Source organism: Bombyx mori, chromosome 24 (genome assembly GCF_030269925.1).
Source record: "Bombyx mori chromosome 24, ASM3026992v2".
In the NCBI taxonomy this organism is placed as follows: Eukaryota; Metazoa; Arthropoda; class Insecta; order Lepidoptera; family Bombycidae; genus Bombyx; species Bombyx mori.
The window spans coordinates 6,983,951-7,009,375 of NC_085130.1; the positions used below are offsets into that span (position 1 = coordinate 6,983,951).

The 25,425-nt window shown below is 37.1% G+C and overlaps 1 protein-coding gene and 1 long non-coding RNA gene across 34 annotated transcripts in view; both read left to right on the plus strand.

The window, feature by feature from the left end:
* LOC101740714 (serine/threonine-protein kinase MARK2) overlaps positions 1-25,425 on the plus strand; it is a 234,162-nt gene that overhangs the window by 100,774 nt on the left and 107,963 nt on the right. For 5 of the 33 annotated variants that reach the window (XM_062675697.1, XM_062675706.1, XM_062675712.1 and 2 more), the window contains exon 1: positions 12,232-12,352. The exons of 14 other annotated variants lie outside the window; for them this stretch is intronic. The gene's annotated coding sequence lies outside the window, so the exon portion shown is untranslated. Of the gene's footprint in view, positions 1-12,224; positions 12,694-25,425 lie in introns of those variants that run through there. 14 more of the 33 variants (XM_062675713.1, XM_062675714.1, XM_062675719.1 and 11 more) reach the window with 8 other exon arrangements.
* LOC134201253 (uncharacterized) lies at positions 12,709-18,840 on the plus strand. The gene is made up of 2 exons (XR_009976458.1): positions 12,709-18,567; positions 18,647-18,840. It is a non-coding gene; the product is annotated as an uncharacterized LOC134201253 (long non-coding RNA).

Below are 25,425 nucleotides of genomic sequence, written 5' to 3' on the forward strand. Positions count from 1 at the left end.
GAGTCTATTTGCAAGAGTTTGCCAATATCAGACCTACCGTCGGATTACAATCGCAACCCGCTGAGGAGATCTGACTACTCGGTGGTAATGTCACCAATAGGACGGTGGTAATGCCATTCACTCACGCTTTTACTGTTGTAGACTTCGCTTCCAACAGCCAGGAAATAAAAACACATTTTGCAATAGTGCACTTGATTTCTGTATTGCTTTATTTGTAACTTAACTTGTGCAATCTTTAGATATGTGCTCATTACACAGAATGCACCGCATTTTCCTCCGTTTTTTTAGACTACCGCCTTTTTTATTATATCTCGTCTCTACTACTGCCATTGCTCCAACCAACAGTTTTGCTATTTGGCAATCCGTAAACTGTCTTAAGTTTATCATGATAAAGTTTATATTAGTTATTTTATAACAAACCTTACACTATACTGTAGTCAATCACTAATAACAGACGCCCACTGAGATTCTCGCCGGATCTTCTCAGTGAGTTACGTTTCCAATCCGGTGGTAGATTCTGCGAAGCACGGCTCTTGCTAGGGTTCGTGTTAGCAACAGTCCCGGTTTGAGCCCCGTGAGCTCACCTACACGTCAAGTAGAAGGTTGGACCTCTTGTGAGTCCGCACGGGTAGGTACCGCCTATTTCCGCCGTGAAGCAGTAATGCGTTTCGGTTCGAAGGGTGGGGTAGCCGTTGTAACTATACTGAGACCTTAGAACTTATATCTCGAGGTGGGTGGCGCATTTACGTTGTAGATGTCTATGGGCTCCAGTAACCACTTAACACCAGGTGGGCTGTGAGCTCGTCCATCCAGAAGCTGAAAGAGCCTCTCAAGGCTATCAGCATAGGTAGGATAAAAAAACAGACATTACGAGTACCAATCCCGAAAATCCATTTTGTACCAAATACATATACTCACAGAGTTCACGAAAAATTATGCGCAGTATGCGAAACATAGTAAACAATCTTTGTTTTAAAAAAAGGTTTCCGAACCAATTTCATCTCGTACCTACGTAAAGCTTCTGGTGCATTAAAATTTTACCAATATAGCGTCGTTTTCGAGCAACACTACGGCGAGAACGGGAAAGCTCTGTGTTGAAGTTTTATTTAAAAAAAAAAAGCTTGGGTTTATTTTTCAACTGCCGCTGCGTTATATGACTTTAAATAAATAGGATACCGTGTTATTCAAGAGCTTAATAAATGGTAATCTTAAGTATCGATAGGCTTTATAGTAATTGTTTCTTTATGCAGTTGATGGATTCTCCAGCTGACAGTCCCTCTGGTATTAAGTGGTTTCTAGAGGACGTTGACATTACAACTTGCAACGCGTGAATCCCACTCTGTCTTAAAATAAACTAAAAAAAATATAGAAGTTGCTTGCAGGATTTGAACTTCAACAATAGTCCGTCATTTATTTAGTTACGTGTTTGTTCTATTTAAGAAACCTATTGAAATCTATATTTTAATACGTGAAGCAAAAACTTTGTACCCCTTTTTACAAAAATTGCGCGGATGGAAGAGTATGAAATTTCCCACACTTATAGAGATTATAGAGAAGGAGTGCAGAATTGATTTTTTTTTAATTATGCATAAAAATACATTAAATCAATAAATAAAACATTACACACACTACCACGTATTTGACACACACACGCATGCATACTAATTTGTTCATTGTCAAACTTTTCTTACTGCACAGTCTGTGGTCAAATTGAGAATAGATTAAAATTTGTTTTTCTTTATTAATATTTGTTTAAAGTGTAGTCTTGGCGAAATCTGTGATTATAAAAGTATAATCGTCTTTGACAATAGAATCATAATAATGTTCGAGCTTATATCAATTAATTATAGTCGAATTACGACTACCGAGGGATCACTAGTTTTGATTTTTCGTTTATTTTATCCTCAAGTGAAGGTTTCAAGGTAATTTTCAAATACAAGATCTGTGCGGTTATTCATTGAACTAATAACTAATGTCAAATCAATTCACTTTGAGATGTGTACGGGTTTCCGTAAACAAAATGTGAGTTCCATAACAAAATTCATAAACGGTCCACACAATAAAAAGAACTGAAACAAACTGAGCGTACCGTTTAAAATGCTACTTTCGCTGTTCTAATCTACAACAGTGCAATATTATAAAAATATTTTCAAGTGCTTAATGAATCTTTGATACATAGCCTGACTATCCTGTAGGTCACCGGTGCCCTACGTGGCGCCCTGAAGTTTTTATGTCGATTTCTGTTGCTAAGCGCCTGGATTTTTTTTTATTGTTTCGATGGGTGGACGAGCTCGCAGCCCACCTGGTGTTCAGTGGTTACTGGAGCCCATAGACATCTACAACGTAAATGCGCCACCCACCTTGAGATATAAGTTCTAAGGTCACAGTATAGTTACACCGGCTGCCCCGACCTTCAAACCGCAACGCATTACTGCTCCACGGCAGAAATAGGCAGGGTGGTGGTACCTACCCGCGCGGACTCACACAAGGTCCTACCACCAGTACCTGATCAGTCCAGCGCATAGGGATTCGATTACAATGGCTACCTCACCCTTAAAACCGAAACGCAGAAATAGGCAAGCCAGTGATATATACATATACCCGTGCGGAGGAAAACGCGACGGCCTAACTAATTACGATTGTAAATTGTAATTCATGCGGGCTTCATTATAATTAAACGATCTTATTATTCCTACGCCGCGGAAGTCAATCGTGAACATTTGTCAAGTACTTAATTCATTAGAAATATTTGTATTTGCCTGTGAGATTGGAACATTGCTCGATACGATGCGAATGCAATGGGTTTGTTGTCGTTTAGGCCGCGACGATTCTTATTTCTATCGACTCAATTAAAACAAATACGTTTCGATTTGCGTCTGTTTGCTTAGTGCGAGTTTTTTAACGTTCTCGATAGAGTAAAAGTTAACGCAATTTTGTATGCAGTTGGAACAGCGCCCCTAGCGGCAAACGTTGGCAAACGATCCCGTTCCATACAAATATGTATGAGCTAACTTTTACGCTATCGAGTACGTTAAAAAACTCGCACTAAGCACACAGCTTGTCGCCACGAAGCCGCGACCGACTAAGTCAGTCCACGAGAACTGCGTCTAAAATCTGAGAATACAGTGTTTTAGAATTTAAGGTATGAATTGCTCTTCTAAAATGAAAAAAGAAAAACATATTTAGAAGACAAATTTATTTTATCAAATTACTTAATAACAATTTAACCTTCACTGTGATAATTAAAAACTACATGTTTTGACTATTCGCGATTCCCGGCCGTTGGTAACTAGAAATAAAAACAGTAATCTCGCCTGTTGATATTAATGTCTTTAAACTAATATTTGATTAGTTCTTTCTGTAACTATGTGCCCGTAACCGAAAATTTTCAGGGTCATCACGTTTTAGGAAAGTGGAAATAAAAAAAAAAAAAAAAAAAAAAAAAAAACACTCGAATTTTGTTTTAATATAGTGTTTTCCAATCGTAAGTTTGTTAAGATTTGAATCGTCTATTTATAGTGTTATTTTTTTGACTACGTGCCTACTACTAAATAAAACTCTCGCGACAGCCCTGTATAATTCTATAACAAATAAAAAGAGTTTTGTGTTAGTGTAAATTGTGTGTTAAAAATAGTCTTAATGCCTCGTTCGAAGCGTGAGAATCTTATCTTATCTCGTCCCACCGTCTATTAGTACGATCCAGCTGAATGTAGAATCGTGTGATGAAGGTTAGAATATTTGATGAGCAGTTTATGTGCTGATGGTATTTTGTACCGTGTGTCCCATGGGAATTGTTTAAATTGATACCATCATCTCGTTTTTAACATCGCACCGCCCGCCACCGGAGTATAGTTTTGCCATCCGGCTTTGGAATGACCTTCCCTCCACGGTGTTTCCCGAGCGCTATGACATATTCTTCTTCAAATGAGGCTTGTGGAGAGTATTAAACGGTAGGCAGCGGCTCGGCTCTGCCCCTGGCATTGCTCAAGTCCATGGGCGACAGTAACCACTCACCGCAGGTGGGCCGTATGCTCGTCTACCTACAAGGGCAATAAAAATAAAACTTGCTTGGTCACGAAGCGAAGATCGCCATTCCCGATCCTGCGGACAGAATGGAAAGCAGTCGACGTCGCCCAAAACACGTCATCTCGGATCCTCCCGATCCACTAACGGTGCTTTTAGGTACTTCAAGCACCGGTCACCGTTCTCGTCGAACCCGTCGCTTGCGACGAAGGGCTCGACGAGTAAATTAACTCTCAGACACAGCCCACTGAGTTTCTCGCCGGATCTTCTCAGTGGGTCGCGTTTCCGATCCGGTGGTAGATTCTGCGAAGCACGACTCTTGCTAGGGTTCGTGTTAGCAACATCGTCAGGTTTGAGCCCCGTGAGCTCACCTACTAAAGTTAGGGTTACGCTGAAATAGCCGCTAGGGCTATCAGCTTAGGTAGGAAAAAAAAAAAAAAAAGAAGATCGCATGGTTTTGATATAATAATACTTCTAATGGCATTTATGTAGTTGCTTATGTTGACGCCTTATGTACTTATACTACAAGTACGTATCGAACATATGTGATTAGGAACGAATTCCACGATGCTCAAAAACGTCATGAAATAAATATAGCTCACAGTCCACCTGGTGTTAAGTGATACTGGAGCCCATAGACATCTACAACGTAAATGCGCCAACCACCTTTCAAACCGAAATGCATTACTGATTCAGGCAGAAATAGGCAGGGTAGTGGTACCTACCCGTGTTGACTCACATGAGGTCCTAGCACCAGCAAATAGGAGGTAATTTGAGGAAGGGGTTTCACTTGTATTGTGCTATTAAGATTTTTGACGTCGTATCTCTTTTTGATATGAAGGATTTGCACATTTACGTTATAGTGTCTACGGATGTCGTTAACCAATTGAGATTAGATGAGAAGTGAACTGGACTATCAATTTACGTCAAAAAAGGGTTTGCCTATCCTTCATACGGATTACTGCTTCTTTAAAACACAAAAGGACGCTGGTATGCCGGTACAGTATGTAATTTTGAGGTGTTTGGTTTAAAATATGATATCGGAGACCTCATATGAATCCATATGAAAATACGTTGAGTCAGTGAAATTCTTGGAAAATATACTCTCGGAGAGATATTGACTTTGCCGAGAAATAACGGAGACTAGTGTGCCAAAATCAACATTAAAAATAATTGTAATTGAATGCAAGAGATTCCATATTTTTATAATTAAGAAAAAAGGCACTTTCTGAAACTTGTTTTCTTTTTTTTTTTAGGCGGTAAATAAAACGACCTTAATAAAATGATGAAAAGCTAATGTAACCGGCATTCATAAAATTCACATAATGCGTATTGTAAAACGCCATCTAGCGGTGAATAGTTGTAGATTGTACGGTACAGAACGTGTTATATTTTTATTTTATAAATTTGTAAAGAATTAATTATTACAATAAATAAAGATGTGCATAGCCTTGAATTGCATATGAATATACCTTTGTTATTTCTATAGCAAAAATTAGCAAGGCAATGATGTTCATTTGTCTATTAAATCATAGATGGCGGCTCTTCTGATGCGAAATCTCATTTTCGTACTGTAGCATAATTGAATAGCTAGGTACTAAATGTACATAAGTTATTATGTTTAATATGTAAATATTTGTTGAAACTAAATGAATCTAAAATTACTACACAAAAATTTCACTATTATTTTCTTGTTTTTTTTTATGACTTCCAGTTTTATCTAAACAATTGAATAAATCTAAATAAATAGTTCCACTACGATAAATAAATTTGTGTTGCTAGTTATTATTACTGATCAAGGCTTTTAGTTCTGCTGTCTTGTATTGTAACATTGAAACCTGATTCGTATTAATTAAGGAATTGTCCGCTAGATGGCGGGACCAGTAACTTAAATTCACGTCACCAGATTGCTCAGGTTGACAAATACAGACATAAATAGACATTGTCGTGTGCAAAAGCCTTATTTGGGCTTAGAATGTGTTCTCGCTCTCTTTTCATATTGTGGTAGTGGGGGTTAATAGTTTTTGCAACTTCATTTTGAAACCCACGTTTGTATATAGGTGGGTCTGTGAACTTTGCAAGTAGGTAGGTAGTCCATTGTTACTATTAAACGACATGTCTTAAGTTTACGGAATACGGTGTAAAATTGGTTGACACTCAGATGACACGACTATTGATTTTAAATATAGCAGAGCTTTGAAAAAGATTAATTTGTTTTTTATTGTAATTTTTCTTTTTTCTTTTTATGAGCATTGTTGATTTGATGTTTTTTTTTAAAGTTTCCACTTATTTACTTCCGTATCTGTTGATTATTCGTAAATTTTTGTGGTACAAAAATTATGGAAGTGGTTATGACGTCTAGAAATATTTCAATAATTTTAAAATTTTCGAGCAATAAGGCTTCGTTGTGATGAAAAATATATTCGTAATTGAGTAAATAATTAATAATACTCTTATGGCTTAATTTTTACGTCATTTTTTTATTTGCTACGTTTCAAATATTTTGGTTTTCGTGGTCCAGACTGAGTAAACATTTCGCTCGAAATAAAATATCTAGAAAAAAAGCGATTTCAGTATAGGCGATTACGTATAATGTATGTAGGATTGGTAAGAACGGAACGTATGAAAAGATTGAGGAACGGAGCGTTAAGATATGAGTGAGAGAAAACGGAAAGAAAGGGAAAAGAGAATGACAGAGAAAAAGAAAGATGGCGAAGACTGTCAAAAAATCAGCAAGGCCTAATAAAAGTGTTAATTAATTTTTATAACAGAAGATCTTGGAACAGTGGAAGTTTTATTTTATACCCTGCGATTATCTACCTGTGCCTATTCTACATGTATCATCACCCTATAGCAGTCGAGTGCTGGACAGAGGCCTCTACAATTGCACTCCACCGAGCACGATCATCGGCTTCTCTCATCCAGCTCTAGACAGCCACCCTGCATAGATCGCCACTCCATCAAAACTGAGGCTTTCCTGCACTACGTTTGCCAATTCGCGGTTAATATGGAGTCGGAACGGCCTACGTTTGCTGCTTGGGGTGCTGTTCCAATTGCATACAGAGTTAACGTTTACGCTATCGAGAACGTTAAAAAACTAGCACTAAGCACACCTACAGAACGTCGAAAGACCGACCGTTGGATAGTTACACCAGTTACACCAGCGCACTGTGTTTGTGTGTGTGTAATGTAATGTAAATGTTTGAATAAATTACACGGTCGGTCGCCGTACCTCTGGCGACCGTGTGACTCACGCATTGCGCCGTCGCAACTATTGCATTTCGACGTCTGCGTTGCACAGATTGAAGCGTGTGGTACAAACGTGCAACACGGTTATATAATAACTACAGGTCTCCTGGTTAAGACCGCGTTCGCCCACCGGTCTTGGTAAAACTGGAAAGGGTTTGGGGCCATCAGTAATCCTTCCTTCCATAAAGTAATAGATTGGTAACGACAAAGTGAAGATCTGTCACCGGTATACCGAAGGTCTGAATGTTAAATGATAGCATTCAGTGGTCCCGAACTGGGCTGCCAACCGTTGAGCTCTTCTGAAGACTTCTGCTTATATTTCTTCACGTAAGAACAGTCGACAATAGCTTTTTTTTTAAGAAGGAAAGAATCATGTGTCGTAGCACAGCGAAAGGACACAGGATCCTAGTCAAAGAGTACGTCATAATGGCATTTAAAAGGGCATTGTCGAAGTTTCCAATCGTTTTCGGTGTTAGGGATGAACTCGGCTTCATTCCGGAAGAATCCAAAAGGTAGACGTTAAAGGAAAGAGATCTTCCGGTGTCTTACTTAATATGGGTGTTCCTCAGGGTTCCATATTGGGTCCCTTCTTATTTCTTGTGTATATCAATGATTTACCAAAGTTTATTGAAACCCGTCACGAGGTCGTATTATTCGCTGATGATACATCCTTATTGTTTAAAATTAAACGACAATTGGAAGATTATGACGATGTGAATGATGCTATCTCGCGCGTGGTACATTGGTTTAGTGTTAATAATCTGTTATTAAATAACAAAAAAACAAAATGTATAAAATTTACCACACCTAATGTTAGACAAGTAGACACTAATATCATTGTAAGTGGAGAGACACTGGAGCTTGTTGATTCGACAGTTTTTCTTGGTATAACAGTTGATTCCAGGCTGCAGTGGGGTCCTCACATATGCAAGCTAGCGAATAGACTTAGTTCTGCAGCGTTTGCGGTAAAAAAAATACGAACGTATACTGATGAAAATACGGCACGTCTAGTTTATTTCAGTTATTTTCATAGTGTTATGTCCTATGGCATTTTGCTATGGGGCAATGCTGCCGATGTCGAAACGATTTTCATCCTGCAGAAGAGGGCTATTCATGCTATTTATAATATGCACCCGAGGGAATCCTTGAGGGACAAGTTTAAGGAAATCAAAATTCTAACTTTAGCGTCCCAATACATTTTTGAAAATTTATTGTACGTGCGTAAAAACATTATAGAATTCCCCAGAGTCTGCGATTTGCATAATGTGAACACTAGGAACAAACATAGGCTTACGTTGCCGGCGGCTCGAATTAAGAAAATAAGCAACTCTTTCAGGGGGCTGGGTGTACAACTTTTCAACAAGATCCCACAAAACGTTCAATTACTACCTGTTCATAGATTTAAGAAAACTGTCAAGGAACGTTTGTGCAACAAGGCATATTATAAAGTTAAGGATTTTTTACTAGATGGCACTACGTGGGAATGAGGCGTTCGCTCCTGGCCTTTTCATTTTTCATTATTATTATTATTTATTTGAATTGTATTTTTTTGACTTGTTTTTTTGTATACTGTAAATATGTTTTCTTGTTTAAAAAAAGAAAATAGTTGAGAAAATTAAAAAAAAAAAAAAAAAGCCCGCTGAGTTTGTTTCGCCGGTTCTTCTCAGGACTGTGGCTTTTTTTGGAACCGGTGGTAGAGTTAACATTTTCTTTTACATTTTGACATTCAACAAGTGTGTTTTTGATGACATCCAAGTTGAAATAAATGATTTTGAATTTGAATTTGAATTGATGGAATTCTAAAAAAAATTCCCCGGGCAACACTCCCTGTAGGAAACTATAAGAAAAAAAACCTATCGAAAATAAGTGTTTATGGACTTATGGTTCCAAGCATTCGGAAATATTTACGTGGTTTAATTATTTTGTTCACAATCATGCTGAACTGAGTGATTCGGCCCACTGAGTTTCTCGCCGGATCTTCTCAGTGGGTCGCGTTTCAGATTCGGTGGTAGATTCTGCGAAGCACTGCTCTTGCTAGGGCTAGTTTAGCAACACTCCGGTTTGAGCCCTGTGAGCTCACTTACACGTTAGGGCGAAGCTGACATAGTCTCTCAAGGCTATCAGCATAGGTAGGGGAAAAAAAGAGTGATGCGTCGTATGTTTCAATAACCGGTAATATGAATAAAGCAATAAGAGTGTAAATTTGAAAGCAACGTTACAATATTACATTGGACTAGATAAAGCTCTCGACCGATTCATTGTGCGCACTGTCGAGATCCGATGAGTCACGCGGCTAGCTCGTCTAACTGTAATTCTGGACGGTTTCTGTGTGAATTTGTTCTTTTTTTTTGCTCAAGTTGCGCAGACAGTCTCTCCTCAGCATATTTGATGTTGACTTGGAGGAGCCCATAAAGATCATAACGTGAATGTAGCGGTCTACTTGTACAACTTACTGGTGGTAGGACCTCTTGTGAGTCCGCACGGGTAGGTACCACCGCCCCGCTTATTTCCGCCGTGAAGCAGTAATGCGTTTCGGTTTGAAGGGTGGGGCAGCCGTTGTAACTATTCTGAGACCACAGAACTCATATGTCAAGGTGGTTGGCGGCATTTACGTTGTAGATGTCTATGGGCTTCGGTAACCACTTTACAACAAGTGGATTGTAAGCTCGTCCACCCATCTATGCAATACAAAAAAAAATATATGATACGCGCCAAACATTTTGATGCGACTGGACAAGAAAAAAGGGGTATGCACGGACCAAGATCGCGTGATTCTCCGGAAGCGAAACCCGCAAACCGGTTCCGACGCAGAGGCTTTAGTGCTGGCGAAAAAAAAAACCCAAACCCGTTTTACCGAAATTGCGTTATAAGTCTTGCAAAGTTTTTTGCTACCGCTCCCATCGGCGATTTTTGTTGCCAAAATTCCGTAAAAGAACTGCGAAGAATGAAAGGCGATTGCATGCAGCAGAGATGCGAATGTTGCGGTGGATGTGTGGAGTAACGAGAATGGATAGAATACGGAATGAATATGTTAGAGGAAGTCTGAAAGTGGCACCTGTTATAGAGAAGTTGAGAAGTACGCGTTTGGGATGGTATGGACATGTGATGAAACGAAATGAAAATGAGGTTGGTAAGAGAGTGTTAACTATTAATGTGAAAGGATAAATAGGAAGAGATAGACCTAAATAGAAATGGATGGTTTGCGTTAAAGACGATATATGTAAGAGGGGAGTCAGCGAAGAAAAGGTATATGATAGAGGAGTATGAAAGTAGAAAACGTGTTGCGGCGACCCCAGGTGACTGGGAGAAGGGCAGGAGAATGATGAACTCTATTCGCGAAATTGGATACTTGATCAGTTAAAAGTCATTTAATGGAATATTTTGAGCCGGTCGTAATAAGTGTGTCTATATACAACATAAGTTATTAAAAGAGTTCTGCAAAAATTACTTAAACACAACCGCGTTTCGTGCTATGCCATTAACTATAAACATCACCGCTATTGTGCTGTAACTGTGAGCACTCGTAAACAGATTTTACATTTCGTATATGTAAACATAGATCGCTGAGCTTGTCTGTGTGCTTAGTGCGAGTTTTTTAACGTTCTCGATAGCGTAAAAGTTAACTCGAATTTGTATGGAACTGGAAAGTTTGCCTACGTTTGCCGTTAGAGGCGCTGTTCTAACTGCATAAAAATTTGAGTTACTTTTACGCTAACGAGAACGTTAAAAAACTCGCACTAAGCATACACAACGTGTTTATCATCGCTCACAGTCGACCTCGCGTTAACAAAAGTAGTCAATAGACAGCCCATCCTGGAAATGATATCGAAGCTTCACTTTGACTTCGCTAATGCTAGTCATCAACTTCTTGCACAAGAAGAAAGCTGTGCCGCCAACACAATCAGCACTCAAAAACATGAAGTACTTTACAATGCACAGAAATCATTTATAGAGTATGTAGTTATGTACCTTTGTAGTCACTTAGGACTCGTAATATTGATTGAACGCCAACCCTTTTCAAATATGCATCAATTGAGACAGCAAGGTTCAGTCATCGTCAGTCAATAGTACGTCCAGCGCTAAACGAACAGAAATATCATAAATATTAAGATTAACTTGGGCATAGACTTGAATTGGACATAGATGCTTCGGGTGTGTGTTCAGCAATCCTGTGCTTTAAGTGTGAGTTTGTTTAACGTTCTCGATAGCGTAAAAGTTAACTCAAATTTATATGAAGTTGGAACGTTTGCCTACGTTTGCCGCTAAGGGCGTTGTTCCAACTGCATAGAGATTTGAGTTAACTTTTACGCGAGCGAGAAGTTTAAAAATTCGCACTAAACCTGGTACTACAGTAGTAGCCCCTCACTCGAAAGACTTGCAGTAGTAGATACGTCAACCAGTCAACTGGTAAATAAATGACTGAATAGATTTTTGACAGATTATAAGGGTTCTAGGTACTCTTGTTGCATTTATTTATTTACGGCAAATGGGGCTTAGTTATTGTATTTAACTGCGCCAAGTTATTTAGAGATAAAAAAGTTGTAGGTAGATGAGTCGCCGAAAAGTTAAATTGTGGCAATTGCGTTGTTTTTCACTGATTCTGGTGTCGTTCATCGATTTACAATTATGTTATCGGTTACCCGTTTTGTGAATTGCATTTCTGATCCCACAGTTATGTGTGTATGAAACTATCCCGGTTAATTAAAGTATCTCAAATATAACGGTCCCTCACACCGACACAATAAACAACTTTCCAATTCGTCTTTTAAATGCACTATAGCAATAATTAATATTAAAAAAAAAAACACTAAACAATATGATTGTAATAGACAAACATTGGGTTCACGATTGTGTTCGGCTTATCTTAAATATCACGTGCAGACTTTTTCTTGCACCCCCTTCGCCCCCCTCATTCCGAAGGCTGATAATCGGCGCGGGGCGGCGCTTGCGCACCGTTGCCACCTCAGTTCCTCTCGATTCGTCGCGTAGTAAAGACGTTTTCCGTCTCTATTTTTTTTTTGTATCTGATAATAATTATTATCTACTGTGATGCGAGCTATCGAACATGTGTATGCGTAAAGTGATTTCGAATTTTGTATTCTTTTTAATATAAAAATTGTGAAGTGATCGTGTAAGATTATTGGTGTGATCGTATCCGCGACCGATACCGTTTTGCCGTCGCGCTTCTGTGGTTCGGTTAATAGCTCTGTGGATCTACTACGGTGTACAGACAGAGCGGGGCTATTCGCTAAGAGATTTAATGCCTCGGAACAGGTCACTTACCTTGATCGGGTAAAAGGAACGAACGCCTCTCGGAAACTTATTTTCACTAAACAGCTCTGATGCCGCCATTGTCCCGTCAGGTTCAGCTGCCAAACGAGTTGTCAACTTCCATTTACGTCCACGTTTCGTTGCAGACGCGTGTTGTATTTTTTTTTTTTTCTAATGTTACTTTCTACGTAATTTTTGTCCGTCAAACTAAATATAATATAGTTTTGGTTTGGTCTTGTTGAATCGTTGCCTTCGTTTTTTTTTTTAGTGATATCTAGGTGTAATGTTTGTTTTCGTTAGTTTGTGTTTTGCTCAGTTTTATCGTTGGTCGTCGAGACGGTTGATGGTTTTATCATTTTCCACGCTCGAGACGCGTTTGTATGTATACATACATCGTCTTCTCGCATCAAAACTGTATAATCTCAAAACTTACTAATTTTACAGGAGAGTGTTTTAAAGGTTTAACATATTGTGATATTTTTAATATTAATCATCTTTGCAACATTTATTCTTCATTTTTTACCAGATACATTATCTGTTTTTTAAAGTATGAGAAAATGATGTATTAATTTTGTTAATAGTAGTCGTAAATAAGGGTAAATTAAAAAAAAAAAAGAAACTAAGGTACGCTCTTTTGACAGTATTTATGAGAAAAATACTGGTGATACCAAATTATTCCGCATATTAACTCAATTTCTAATCTTTTTGGAAATTGTGCACTTTTAATGCGAAAATTATCTAATGCTCTAACTACATATACATGAGCGTTTTTTAGTTGCAATTACAATTTGTCTATACTTCTATACTAATTAAAGAGGAAACATTTGTTTGATTGTTTGTATTGAATAGGCTCCGAAACTAGTGAACCGATTTGAAAAATTCTTTCACTGTTTGGAAGCTACACTATTCCAGAGTAACATAGGCTATAATAAACTTTTTTGAAAAAATAATTGTGATCCTTACTAAAACTCAAATAATGTAACCCGAGGTGTAAAAAAATTACCTATAACAAATTCTTTACATCGTGTGCCCTGCAAAAACTATTGGTGATAGAATAAAATAATGTACTACGACTTTGTAGAACACATTATTATTTACAAAGGTGTCGCGACAGCATATGTCTAACTATTATAGTTGCGCCGCAATAAGGGTTCTTTTATTTAAAAAAATAATACAACGTCAAATATCGTTGAAATTTTTGTTAAAGATCCGAGCGAAGCCGGAGCGGGCCGCTAGTTTGTTATACTTGCAATCCAAAACAGACTATAGACAAATGAACTTAGGAATGATTTTTACAAAATAAAAACTGCCGTTATTACAGAGATTGGATGTTTAATGAACGAAAGAATTAAAATTATCGCCGAAATAATTTCACGGTTGGCGTGTTTACGGTTCGTCAGTTGATGTCGGGAGTTTTTTTTGTTTTGTTTCGGCCAAGTGAAAAGGCCTCAATTGGGCCTTGGTATCCGGTGTTGCGACGTACAATACCGCCGGTCTGGTCTGGCCATTGTCGATAACAACGTACATATCGTATGCTTGTAGTGCAGTTGTTCACGAGCAAGATTAAATTCCCTTTAGCTTAATCACGAATATCTGGTATACTATAACTGTCTGGTAACTATACTGAGACCTTAGAATTTATATCTCAAGGTGGGTGGCGCATTTACGCTGTACCGCTGTAGATGTCTATGGGCTCTAGTAACCACTTAACACTAGGTGGGCTGTGAGCTCGTCCACCTATCTAAGCAAAAAAAAAATTCTGTATACAGAATATTGACTGTTTTTTCTTAAAGCAGCGGTACAGTAATGCCTATGGCGCGTCGATGGGTGGCGTAACCATTTTACATTAAATGGGCCGCAAACTCCCAAGAACATAGATATGGTTAACCCGTAGACACAGTCCACTGAGTTTCTTGCCGGATCTTCTCAGTGCGCCGCGATTCCGATCCGGTGGTAGATTCTGCGGAGCACTGCTCTTGCTAGGGCTAGTGTCAGCAAATTCTCTCAGGTTGAGCCCGTGAGCTCGCCTACCAGTCCGATGCTGGCTGGAATAGTCCCCTAAGCTACCAGCCAAAAGGTAGAATATTCTATAAAAAAAAAAGAAAATAGAAAAAGTAGAGAAAGAGATTAACATTCATTACTCGTTGCGAATATTCAGAAAGTGTGTTTACAAAATTTCAAGAATAAATATTCACTGCTGGTTAGAGCCTGAAAAACGAATTAGAGAAGAAAGAATAAAAAAACTTTCACTCGATTCGACCACGAATGTGTAAATCTCGTGTTTTTTTATAACTAAATACAAATTCACGTCTGTGTGCTTGGTGCGAGTTTCTTAACGTTCTCGATAGAGTAAAAGTTAACGCAATTTTGTATGCAGTTGGAACAGCGCCCCTAGCGGCAAACGCACGCAAACGATCCCATTACATACAAATATGAGTTAACTTTTACGCTATCGAGAACGTTAAAAAACTCGCACTAAGCACACAGAACTTACGAGAAATGCCTAATGAATAATACGAGCTAATGTTAGAAAAAAAAAAAAAAATGTTGGTTATAAATTACATAATTAAAGTACAGTCAAAACCGTTTACTGCGACATCGTTTAATACAACATGCCGGTTATAATAACCAAGAACAAAGGTCCCGGCTGAATGCCATATGACCGCCTTATTAAAAATATTGCTTTATACGACATTGCTAATAACGACATACCTCATAAAACGACCACATTTAACTAATATTTCGGAGAATTAGAACGACCGGCTAAGCTGTATTGTAAACAATTTGAATAGGTATCCACATTTGTCTTTTATGGCTATTAAAATCAGGAAAGAAAACAATGGATTTAGTTTAGTGTAGGGTATTTTCTAATTCTTAGAAACAAAACACGTGCATGCGGTAGTCAAAGCCCACTTCTTAATATCTCTTCAGTTAGTTTGTAACCTGTCTATACACAAGACGCACCAAAACTTTGTGGAGTTATTCGTGAAACTTTCAAAATCTCGCAAAGAAAAAGAAAACAAATGAATATTAAAGAAAAATCGCGTATTATGCAAATATATTTTACCAATAATACCCTATCGATTTGTTTGTACTTGCACGATACACATTAAACATTACCGGTTGTTACGACTATCGGTTTTTACGACTGAATATGAGCAGTCCCTTCGATGTCGTTATAACAGATTTTGACTGTAATCAAAATATGGGATATGGCATGTGCTAAGACGTGATACTATAACATAATAAATAATAAGGCAGAAACAAATTAGTACGTTACAATTACATTAATGTGTCGCGTGATCACAAAACGCTTTCGTTTATTGACGGATGGATGACAATCGTGACATAATTAACAAAATTTATCGATAGTATAACATTAATTATGTTATTACACAGTCTTGATGAATGTATGCTAATTAGGGCATCTCTGTTATGTGAGTTTAGTTTTCGATTATAATGTAATACCTTCGTCTAATTATTAATTATTAGTATGTTTGGGTTAAAGGAAGTTTTAAAGTCGAGACAAAAGGGCTGTGCTTGAAATTGACGCATTGGGATTTCGGCTGAGATAAATCCTACTATTACATTCGATACTATTACATTAAAAGTCTCGATTTAGTATGCATTTATATCGAGGGGTGAAAGACTATTTGGTTGTAAGCGATAATTCGCTTAATACTTGACATTTATCTTTGTAATTAAAGGTACGTTTTATTTGGTACTAGCGACCCGCCCTCGCTTCGCTTCGGCAACTGTAATTTATTATTGATTTCTCCACTATTTAATGGATGTTATTATACATATAAACCTTCCTCTTCAATTGCTCTATCTATTAAAAAAAACTGCATCAAAATCCGTTGCGTAGTTTTAAAGATTTAAGCATAGGTACATAGGGACAGAGAAAGCGACTTTGTTTTATACTATGTAGTAATTAGCATCAACAGTTCGATGTTTTTAAGTGAACTTAGGGTTATCACACCATTCAAATAGCTGAAAAAGTTTTTTTTTTTGATATTTTTTCTAAATTTTAAACTATGAATGGCGGCTCTCCTGTAAAGTTGCAAAAATGTCGCTTAAACCAAATAAATAATCTTTCACCCCTTTATTATTACATATGTAATGAGTAATTATTTACGTAAAATGTGGAGACCATTGCTATATTTACTATTTTCATTTCACTTGTATGTACTTTGGATTTATACTATTTTAGGAACCGCAGGTAGTGGTATGTACCGAGCATAAATTAGTCGGTTTTTAGTGATTAATTAATTGATTTTGTTTTAAGAAACAATTGGTCCTGTTTGGGTTTTTTATTTATTTTTTCCTTATTGCCAATAAACCATGCGAATAAATAACGTGATTCGAAAATGAGCCATTCTCATTTCTTCATCGATATCTATGAAAGGTTCGTTATCTGTGTGTTGTGATAACGCCGATAGATAAGGAACGTGAAAACGTGGCTCCAAGAATGATGTCACCCTGTACAACGGTGGGCGCGTTGTTACCCAGACAAAAGTCTATTAGAAAGTTTCATTCTTTCGGTAATTTAAACGCGAAGAGAAGAAAGTCAAAAAAATCAGACCCGCAAAATTGTAATTAGCGTAATTACTGGTGGTAGGACCTCTTGTGAGTCCGCGCGGGTAGGTACCACCGCCCTGCCTATTTCTGCCGTGAAGCAGTAATGCGTTTCGGTTTGAAGGGCGGGGCAGCCGTTGTAACTATACATGAGACCTTAGAACTTATATCTCAAGGTGGGTGGCGCATTTACGTCGTAGATGTCTATGGGCTCCAGTAACCACTTAACACCAGGTGGGCTGTGAGCTCGTCCAACCATGTAAGCAATAAAAAAAAATCATATCTTTAATTTACAATGGAAACTTCGTTGTACTTTGAAATTTTTACGACATCCCATTTTTTCATTGCGTCGTTGTTCAAAAAGGATTCAAAAAACAGCCTCCTCTGGCCGCGATCAAGAGTCGCTATTGCTGCCCTATACTGATAGCCCGAGAGCCCGTGGGATCTACCTGTATGTATTTGACCAGACCTGAATTTTCGTACATTGAGACCCCTATACCTACCATGCATGAGGTGGGGACTCACTAAGCTCAAAGTGGTCGACGCGCCGAGCGCTCAGGTAGGACAGGTACCGATTTTGACGGATTTTAAATCCATTTGACCACGTCTGCCGTTTTGAAATTTTGAAAATATATGATTATTATTATCGGAAAATAAGAATGGCAGACCATTATCGCGCATTTTACTTTGTGGCAGACCACTTTGAAAATGCTAAATTGCATTGAAAATGCAAAATTTTGAAAGTAATTGACTAGATCTGCCATTGATTTAATAATATGTTGTTTATTATAGTCTTAAAAACTTATATTGATCACGGCAGACCTCTACGTTGCGTACATACATCAACATATAATAAAATCTTAGCTACTACCCGGCCAGATGTATATTATGTTTTCCGTTCACTGTTTTAGAGGAATATAATTTACTTGCGATTTACTTTAGCAATGTATTTACCGAAATTAATATTTTTTTTATATTATATATACTAAACTTCATTACTTAGACAATTAAGAAGTGAATTTTTTATGGAATAATTATAAATAATACGGTATAATGCTGATCAAAAAATAATTCAATTCCTCATTTTTATCATTCAACATTTAACTTGCCAGCTATACAATGCCAAAAAATCTAGTGATGTAGATGATGGAAGGTTCCAGCTATTCGTTAGCAACTATAAATATTCAGACATCAATGAAAATTATAGAAAAAAAAATCAAAAATTTGAGGCAAGCTCAATACCACCGCATAAGAGTGAGCTTTATCAACAACTTTTGAGGGCCCACTATATTTCTTCTATTTGGAGAAATGCTTACAAAAAGCAACTGACAACTTTAGACCCATTGGAGTATGGTTAGATTGAGCAGGACAACATATATGCCTTCAAAGGGTTCGAAGGTGACCAACTTCCATATTTTGTGAGTGACTTAATCACCAATGTTCCTGGTAAGTTGATAACAATTCTTTCTCGAACATGTTCAGATGAATTTACGTTCATTTTACAATTTATGTTTTATTTTTGCAGTATTCGATTCAATGGTTGATGAAGACGAGTCGCCTAACGATAAAGATGACTCCGATGATGATGATGATGAATGAAGATTGATATATATATATATAATATGTAATGCATGCATGATATATTTTTTTAACTGATTTAACACTTTTAAATTTTGTCTTGACGAAATAAAAATGAGAAATTGAATTCTTTTTTGATCAGCAGTACCGTATTATTTATAATTATTCCATAAAAAATTCACTTCTTAATTGTCTAACTAATGAAGTTTAGTATATATAATATAAAAAAATATTAATTTCGGTAAATACATTGCTAAAGTAAATCGCAAGTAAATTATATTCCTCTAAAACAGTGAACGGAAAACATAATATACATCTGGCCGGGTAGTAGCTAAGATTTTATTATATGTTGATGTATGTACGCAATGTAGAGGTCTGCCGTGATCAATATAAGTTTTTAAGACTATAATAAACAACATATTATTAAATCAATGGCAGATCTAGTCAATTACTTTCAAAATTTTGCATTTTCAATGCAATTTAGCATTTTCAAAGTGGTCTGCCACAAAGTAAAATGCGCGATAATGGTCTGCCATTCTTATTTTCCGATAATAATAATCATATATTTTCAAAATTTCAAAACGGCAGACGTGGTCAAATGGATTTAAAATCCGTCAAAATCGGTACCTGTCCTACCTGAGCGCTCGGCGCGTCGACCACTTTGAGCTTAGTGAGTCCCCACCTCATGCATGGTAGGTATAGGGGTCCCAATGTACGAAAATTCAGGTCTGGTCAAATACATACAGGTAGATCCCACGGGCTCTCGGGCTATGAGGCACTGGAATGAAGTCCATGTTGGCTCAAGACAGACAAGACAAGAAGATGGTCAATGTAAAATTTCATGATTTTGTATTACTAACACTTCATATGGAATTGAATTCTGAAATAAAAAAATATTATTATTATTATTATTATTAAACGCCAGTGGAACTTTGTCTGAAGATCGAAATAGTGGTAGATAATGATGATGAGTGTGGCGACCATTCGTATGTGTGCCCGCATCGTGAAATAACCGCAAGCAAACCTTTTGCATTGGATACGATTTTGTGGTTACAGGTTTGAATGCGTTCAGTGATCAAAGTTTATGGCTAGTGAATGGTCAATAGTAAGAGTACTCGTTAATGTAAGGTAAAATGTATGTACAATTAGATAATTTAGTTTTTTTTGGTTAGGTTGCGGGTGCTTCCAATAAGGCTGGTGGTTTTAATTACCTTTTTTTTATTGCTTAGATGGGTGGACGATGTCACAGCCCACCTGGTGTTAAGTGGTGGTTACTGGAGCCCATAGACATCTACAACGTAAATGCGGCACACACCTTGAGATATAAGTTCTAAGGTCTCAGTATCAACGGCTGCCCCACCCTTCAAATCGAAACGCATTATACTGCTTCACGCCAGAAATAGGCAGGGTACCTACTACCAGTAAGAAGTTACCTGAGAAGATCGAAGATTAGTGGTATGTCTAGAAACGCAATGTCAAGGAGCAATATTTTTTTATATTCACCTATTGGCTAGTAGCCTTGACGGGCTGTTCTGGCTTCAACCTAACTAGTGGACGAGCTTACGGGTCTTAGCCTAAAATTTGCTAACATCTGCAATGAGAGATCATGTGAGCTTATTGTTTCAAGCTATTTCTCAGTGCATTATGATTGTTTAGCTGTTGGCTCATTTGCGTTTTTGATTGGCATGTCCTTGTTCTTAGTATCTCTTTTTACTTATGTGTTTTTTGTTGTTGAAAAGCAAACCAATTTATTACTATAACTTACAACACGTTTAGTTTTACTAAAACTAATTTAATATCCAATATTTTAATGATTAGCTAATAAAATTGTGTCAAGCGTTACGTATATGGCGTGCCATTCATAAAAATTATTGAGTAGGTAAGTCACTATGGTATTAATACAGACATATAGTCGAACATATGGTCAAAGTTATTTTATTAATTGATTGCATGGTTTTTTCCATTTTATATTTATCTTTATTAAATGTATACTAGATGATGACCGAGCTTTGCTCGTTTTTTTTTTGATAACGCCCTCTTTTTGTTTCTTTAAAGCGGTTAGTTGCTCTCAATTAAGAAAAGTAGTATTATTATTCGCCAATAGATGTCAGGAAGAGTTGATTATTGAAAACACGAATAAAAAAACATTTTCTGAAAATAAATCGTGGCTAGATCGATTTATCGCCCCCGAAATCCCCTGTATACAAAATTTTATGAAAATCGTTGGAGCCGTTTCCGAGATTCAGATTATATATGTATTATATATTAATATACAAGAATTGCTCGTTTAAAGGTATAAGATACTCGTATATATTTTTGAATAAATTTATTTTGAATGGTCTTAATAGGACATTGATAGTTCGGTTTATTTTGTGGGTTTATAGAGTATTATCATATTTGATTTCCTAAGATTGGGAGATGTGACTTAGCCATAAATCAGTTGTCAGTTTTTCGGACGAAGTTTTATTGGGGTATTATTAGTGGATCATGCGTTTTAGTTTCAATGTGGGCGAGGAAAGATTTAGGACATTATTATGGTTATCACTAGTGACCTTACTACACTCGACTAAATTTAATATTTGAAAAAAAAAAAAGGAATGGATTTGAAAACCTCTAACCTGTTGTTTACCGAACCAATTCTCATTTCACTTCAAAGTGATTTGTTCTCATTGTTGAATGTTATAAAGCTCTTAATCCAACGAAAACGACTGGCTGATATCACGTTATCTATGTTAAGGTGACGGCCTTAAAACGACTTAAGGTCATCCTCTTGTTGGCTTATAGTATCGGGGGCGGTAATAAACTTGACGCTGCAGACGTTGATACGACCATTTGACATAATATCGAAATAAAGCCATGTCGAATTCGTGCAAATTTGCTCTATATTAAAACTATGCTCTTGTTAGCTTTATCCACAAATAATGTATACAAAGGGACTTCTTTTCGTTATCATATTATGTGTAGGTTATAAAGGCAGTCAGAAATCGGAGTACACTGCTTTTACGTTTGGGAATGTTTTATTTCTTATAGCATATTGTAAATTTAGTGTATGGTCTCGAATGATGAGGTTTTTATGCTGTCTTAATGTGGAAACGAGGTTATATATTATTATTTGACTACTATGAACTTCGCTTTCAACAGCCAGGCAGTAAATATACAGATTGCAGTAATTCACTTGATTCTGTAATGCTTTATTTGTAGCTCCTCTTGGACTACTATTAGGTATGTGCTCACTAATAGAGAATAACACCGCTTTTAATTTTTCCGACTACCGCCTTTTTTATTTTGCCTCGTCCCCACTACTACCGTCGCTCCCACCAGCAGTGTTGCCATACGGCAATCCGAAAATGGTCTTAATTTTAACACGTTAAATTTTATATTATAGTTATTATATTTTACAAGATACTTTACATTACAAGCGTGGGTACGTACTCAAGAGTATGGTACATTGTGTCCCGTGAATTTCTTGTGATTGTGTTAATAATGAAAAAAATATTTCATCAAGTGAGTCTTTTGGTTTTGTGGAATGACCATTTTGATTGGTATTTTGGTTGGAAATGTAACAACGGTTAGCTGTTGTTGTAAATCATATTGTAAAACGTTTGGTTGGATAGCAATAATCTCAATCTTCTAATCCGGATAGAGAAGATTTCGGAACAGATAGAGCAGTGGTGAGTACAATATTGGCCGTGGGAACTGTGATCACTGTTTACATAGCTCTTCCCGTAATGGAGTTTTCTGGGACCACTTATCGCTATCTCATCGATCGTGGTCTATCTCTAGTGTTGTGATAATTCCAAATTACCACAAAATATGGACTTTTACAACGCGCCTGAACAGACTAAAACTATCGTTTGATTGACATTTTACTGGTCCGATGTTTTAACAATATCGACACCTCCAACGTATGTTGTCGTAGCCAACAGATTTACGAAAATGATACTTTTAGATTTTCAAATACTTTATATCATAGATTATCATTTCATCTTTCTCTTCTGTTCGTGTCTACCAATCTACGTTAATAATTAAAAAGTGCAATTCGAAATTTGGTCCCGAATCCTCCCGGTCGATGAATCCATCGTTACTAACTTGAAGGACTTGCGCTTGAAGGATTTCAAATCGCCTTCCTCTTCCTGACTTTAATTTAAAGGAAAACTATTACCATTTGAATTATAATTTTATTTTTTTTATTTTTATTTTTTTATTGCTTAGATCGGTGGACGAGCTCACAGCCCACCTGGTGTTAAGTGGTTACTGGAGCCCATAGACATCCACAACGTAAATGCGCCACCCACCTTGAGATATAAGTTCTAAGGTCTCAAGTATAGTTACAACGGCTGCCCCATTCTTCAAACCGAAACGCATTACTACTTCACGGAAGAAATAGGCAGGATTAAAACAAGATCTAAGTTAAGTAACAAGATACTTAATTGTGTGATATTTTATAGAAACTATTAAGGATTATTTGCGTCAATTTTTGTAATAAATGTCACGTCTTGAAAGGTTTGATCTTTGAAAATACAAAAATTTGAAGCAACACCGAGAGAGAACACGTTAAAAGACTAATTAAGAATTCTTATCGCGTCGAATCTCAAATGTAAATATGTTTCAATACCGAGCCGGCCTTGTGCCTCGTGGAGCGGTATTGTTTCAAGTAAAAATTCAACTGTTTTTTTAATCTAATAATGGAAGTCGAGGTGACTATAATCGGTTGCCGTGACCGCTGTAAAAAGAAGAGGCACTGACCAATCTTTATGGTTGTTTGCCTTAAACACGTCATTACGGATCCTCGCGATCCGTTAACGGTGCTTTGGGGTACCACAAGCACCGGTCATCGTCCTCGCCGAAGGACTCGACGAGTAAATCAACCCATAGCCACAGTCCGCTGATTTTCTCGCCGGATCTTCTAAGTGGGTCGCGTTTCCGATCCGGTGGTAGATTCTGCGAAGCACTGCTCTTGCTAGGGTCAGTGTTAGCAACACACCCGGTTGAGCCCTGTGAGCTCACATAACCCCTCGAGGTTACTAGAATAGGTAGGAAAAATATGGTTGTTTTGTGTTATTATTCTTTTCCTAAGTTTAAAGATGAACGTTTCTAATATAGATTTAAAAAGTTGCTAGGAATGTTTTTTTTCAACCTACGATGCAAAGCGCACGACTGCTCTTACTAGCTGTGAAATAACTATAATAGATGATTTCTTCAAACAAACATTTCTTCTTACTGGTGGTAGGACCTCTTGTGAGTCCGCACGGGTAGGTACCACCACCTTGGCTATTTCTGCCGTGTAGCAGTAATGCGTTTCGGTTTGAAGGGTGAGGCAGCCGTTGTAACTATACTGAGACCTTAGAACTTATATCTCAAGGTAGGTGGCGCATTTACGTTGTAGATGTCTATGGGCTCCAGTAACCACTTAACACCAGGTGGGCTGTGAGTTCGTCCACCCATCTGAACAATAAAAATCAATTCTCACTTAAAGTTAATTATATCTGCGAATGGATATTTATAATACGGAGTTGTTACAAGTTGGAAACGTTGCAACCTTGATTCGTGAAACAATGATCGGGTGTTGTAAGATTTGTTTACGCCGGCCGCGGCAATCGATTGTTATTATTGTTTTGCGCATACGTAGGCTAATTACAATAAAATTAATATGGAGCACGCTTCCCGCGATTTCCTTGTAATACACACAATCGACAATAGTCTTGATACGCAAGGAATTCATCTATACTTAATATTATAAAGCAGAAAAGTTTGTTTGTTTGAACGCGCTAATCTCAGGAACTACTTGGTCCGATCAATATGTTTTTAATTTAACCTTGGATATAACCGTAATCTATACTAATAGCTATATATATATAAAAATGAATTTCTGTTCGTTAGTCTCGCTAAAACTCGAGAACGGCTGGATCGATTTAGCTAATTTTGGTCTTGAATTATTTGTGGAAGTCCAGAGAAGGTTTAAAAGGTAGATAAATATGAAAATATCGGAATTAAATAAAAATAACGATTTTGTTTTCCCTTTGATGTGTCCCCCGTCGGACGGATTCCTTTTGTTTGTTTTAAGTTTATTTTATACAAAAGTTTAGGTCTTTTATTTATCGATTGAGGCACTACGAAGTCTGCCGGGTCAGCTAGAACTTAATATTATAAAGCTGAAGAGTTTGTTTGTTTGAACGCGCTAATCTCAGGAACTACTGGTCCAATCAATATGTTTTTAATTTAACCTTGGAAATAGCCGTAATCTATACTATTATATAAATCTACAGTGGTTTTTACGAATGTTCCGTTATAACTAGTGAACCATGCATCCGATTGACTTGAAACTTGGTATCCATGTAGAAAATACATGTACTTAATGGATAGGCTAATATTTATATGAGTGTTGGGACTCCATAATAATAATGACAATAAATACCTAATAATGTTAATTTTAAATGCTCAGCGAAGCGGGCGAGTACCTACGGCTGGTACAATATAAATTATATTACCATTCTAAAATTATCATCAATTTTCAAACATGTTGCCGTAATCATAGTTTTCAGATACTTGATATGAAAGTTCGATTGAATTCGATATCGCGTTTGTCGACACGATATATCTATCTGATAGCGACCGATAAACCCCACTAAATTGATTTTTATATCATTGTATCCTATTTTTGTGTGTGGCAGTCGATTATAGGTTTAAACTTTGGAGACTAGTCCTCGTGGCCTAAAGGATAAGACC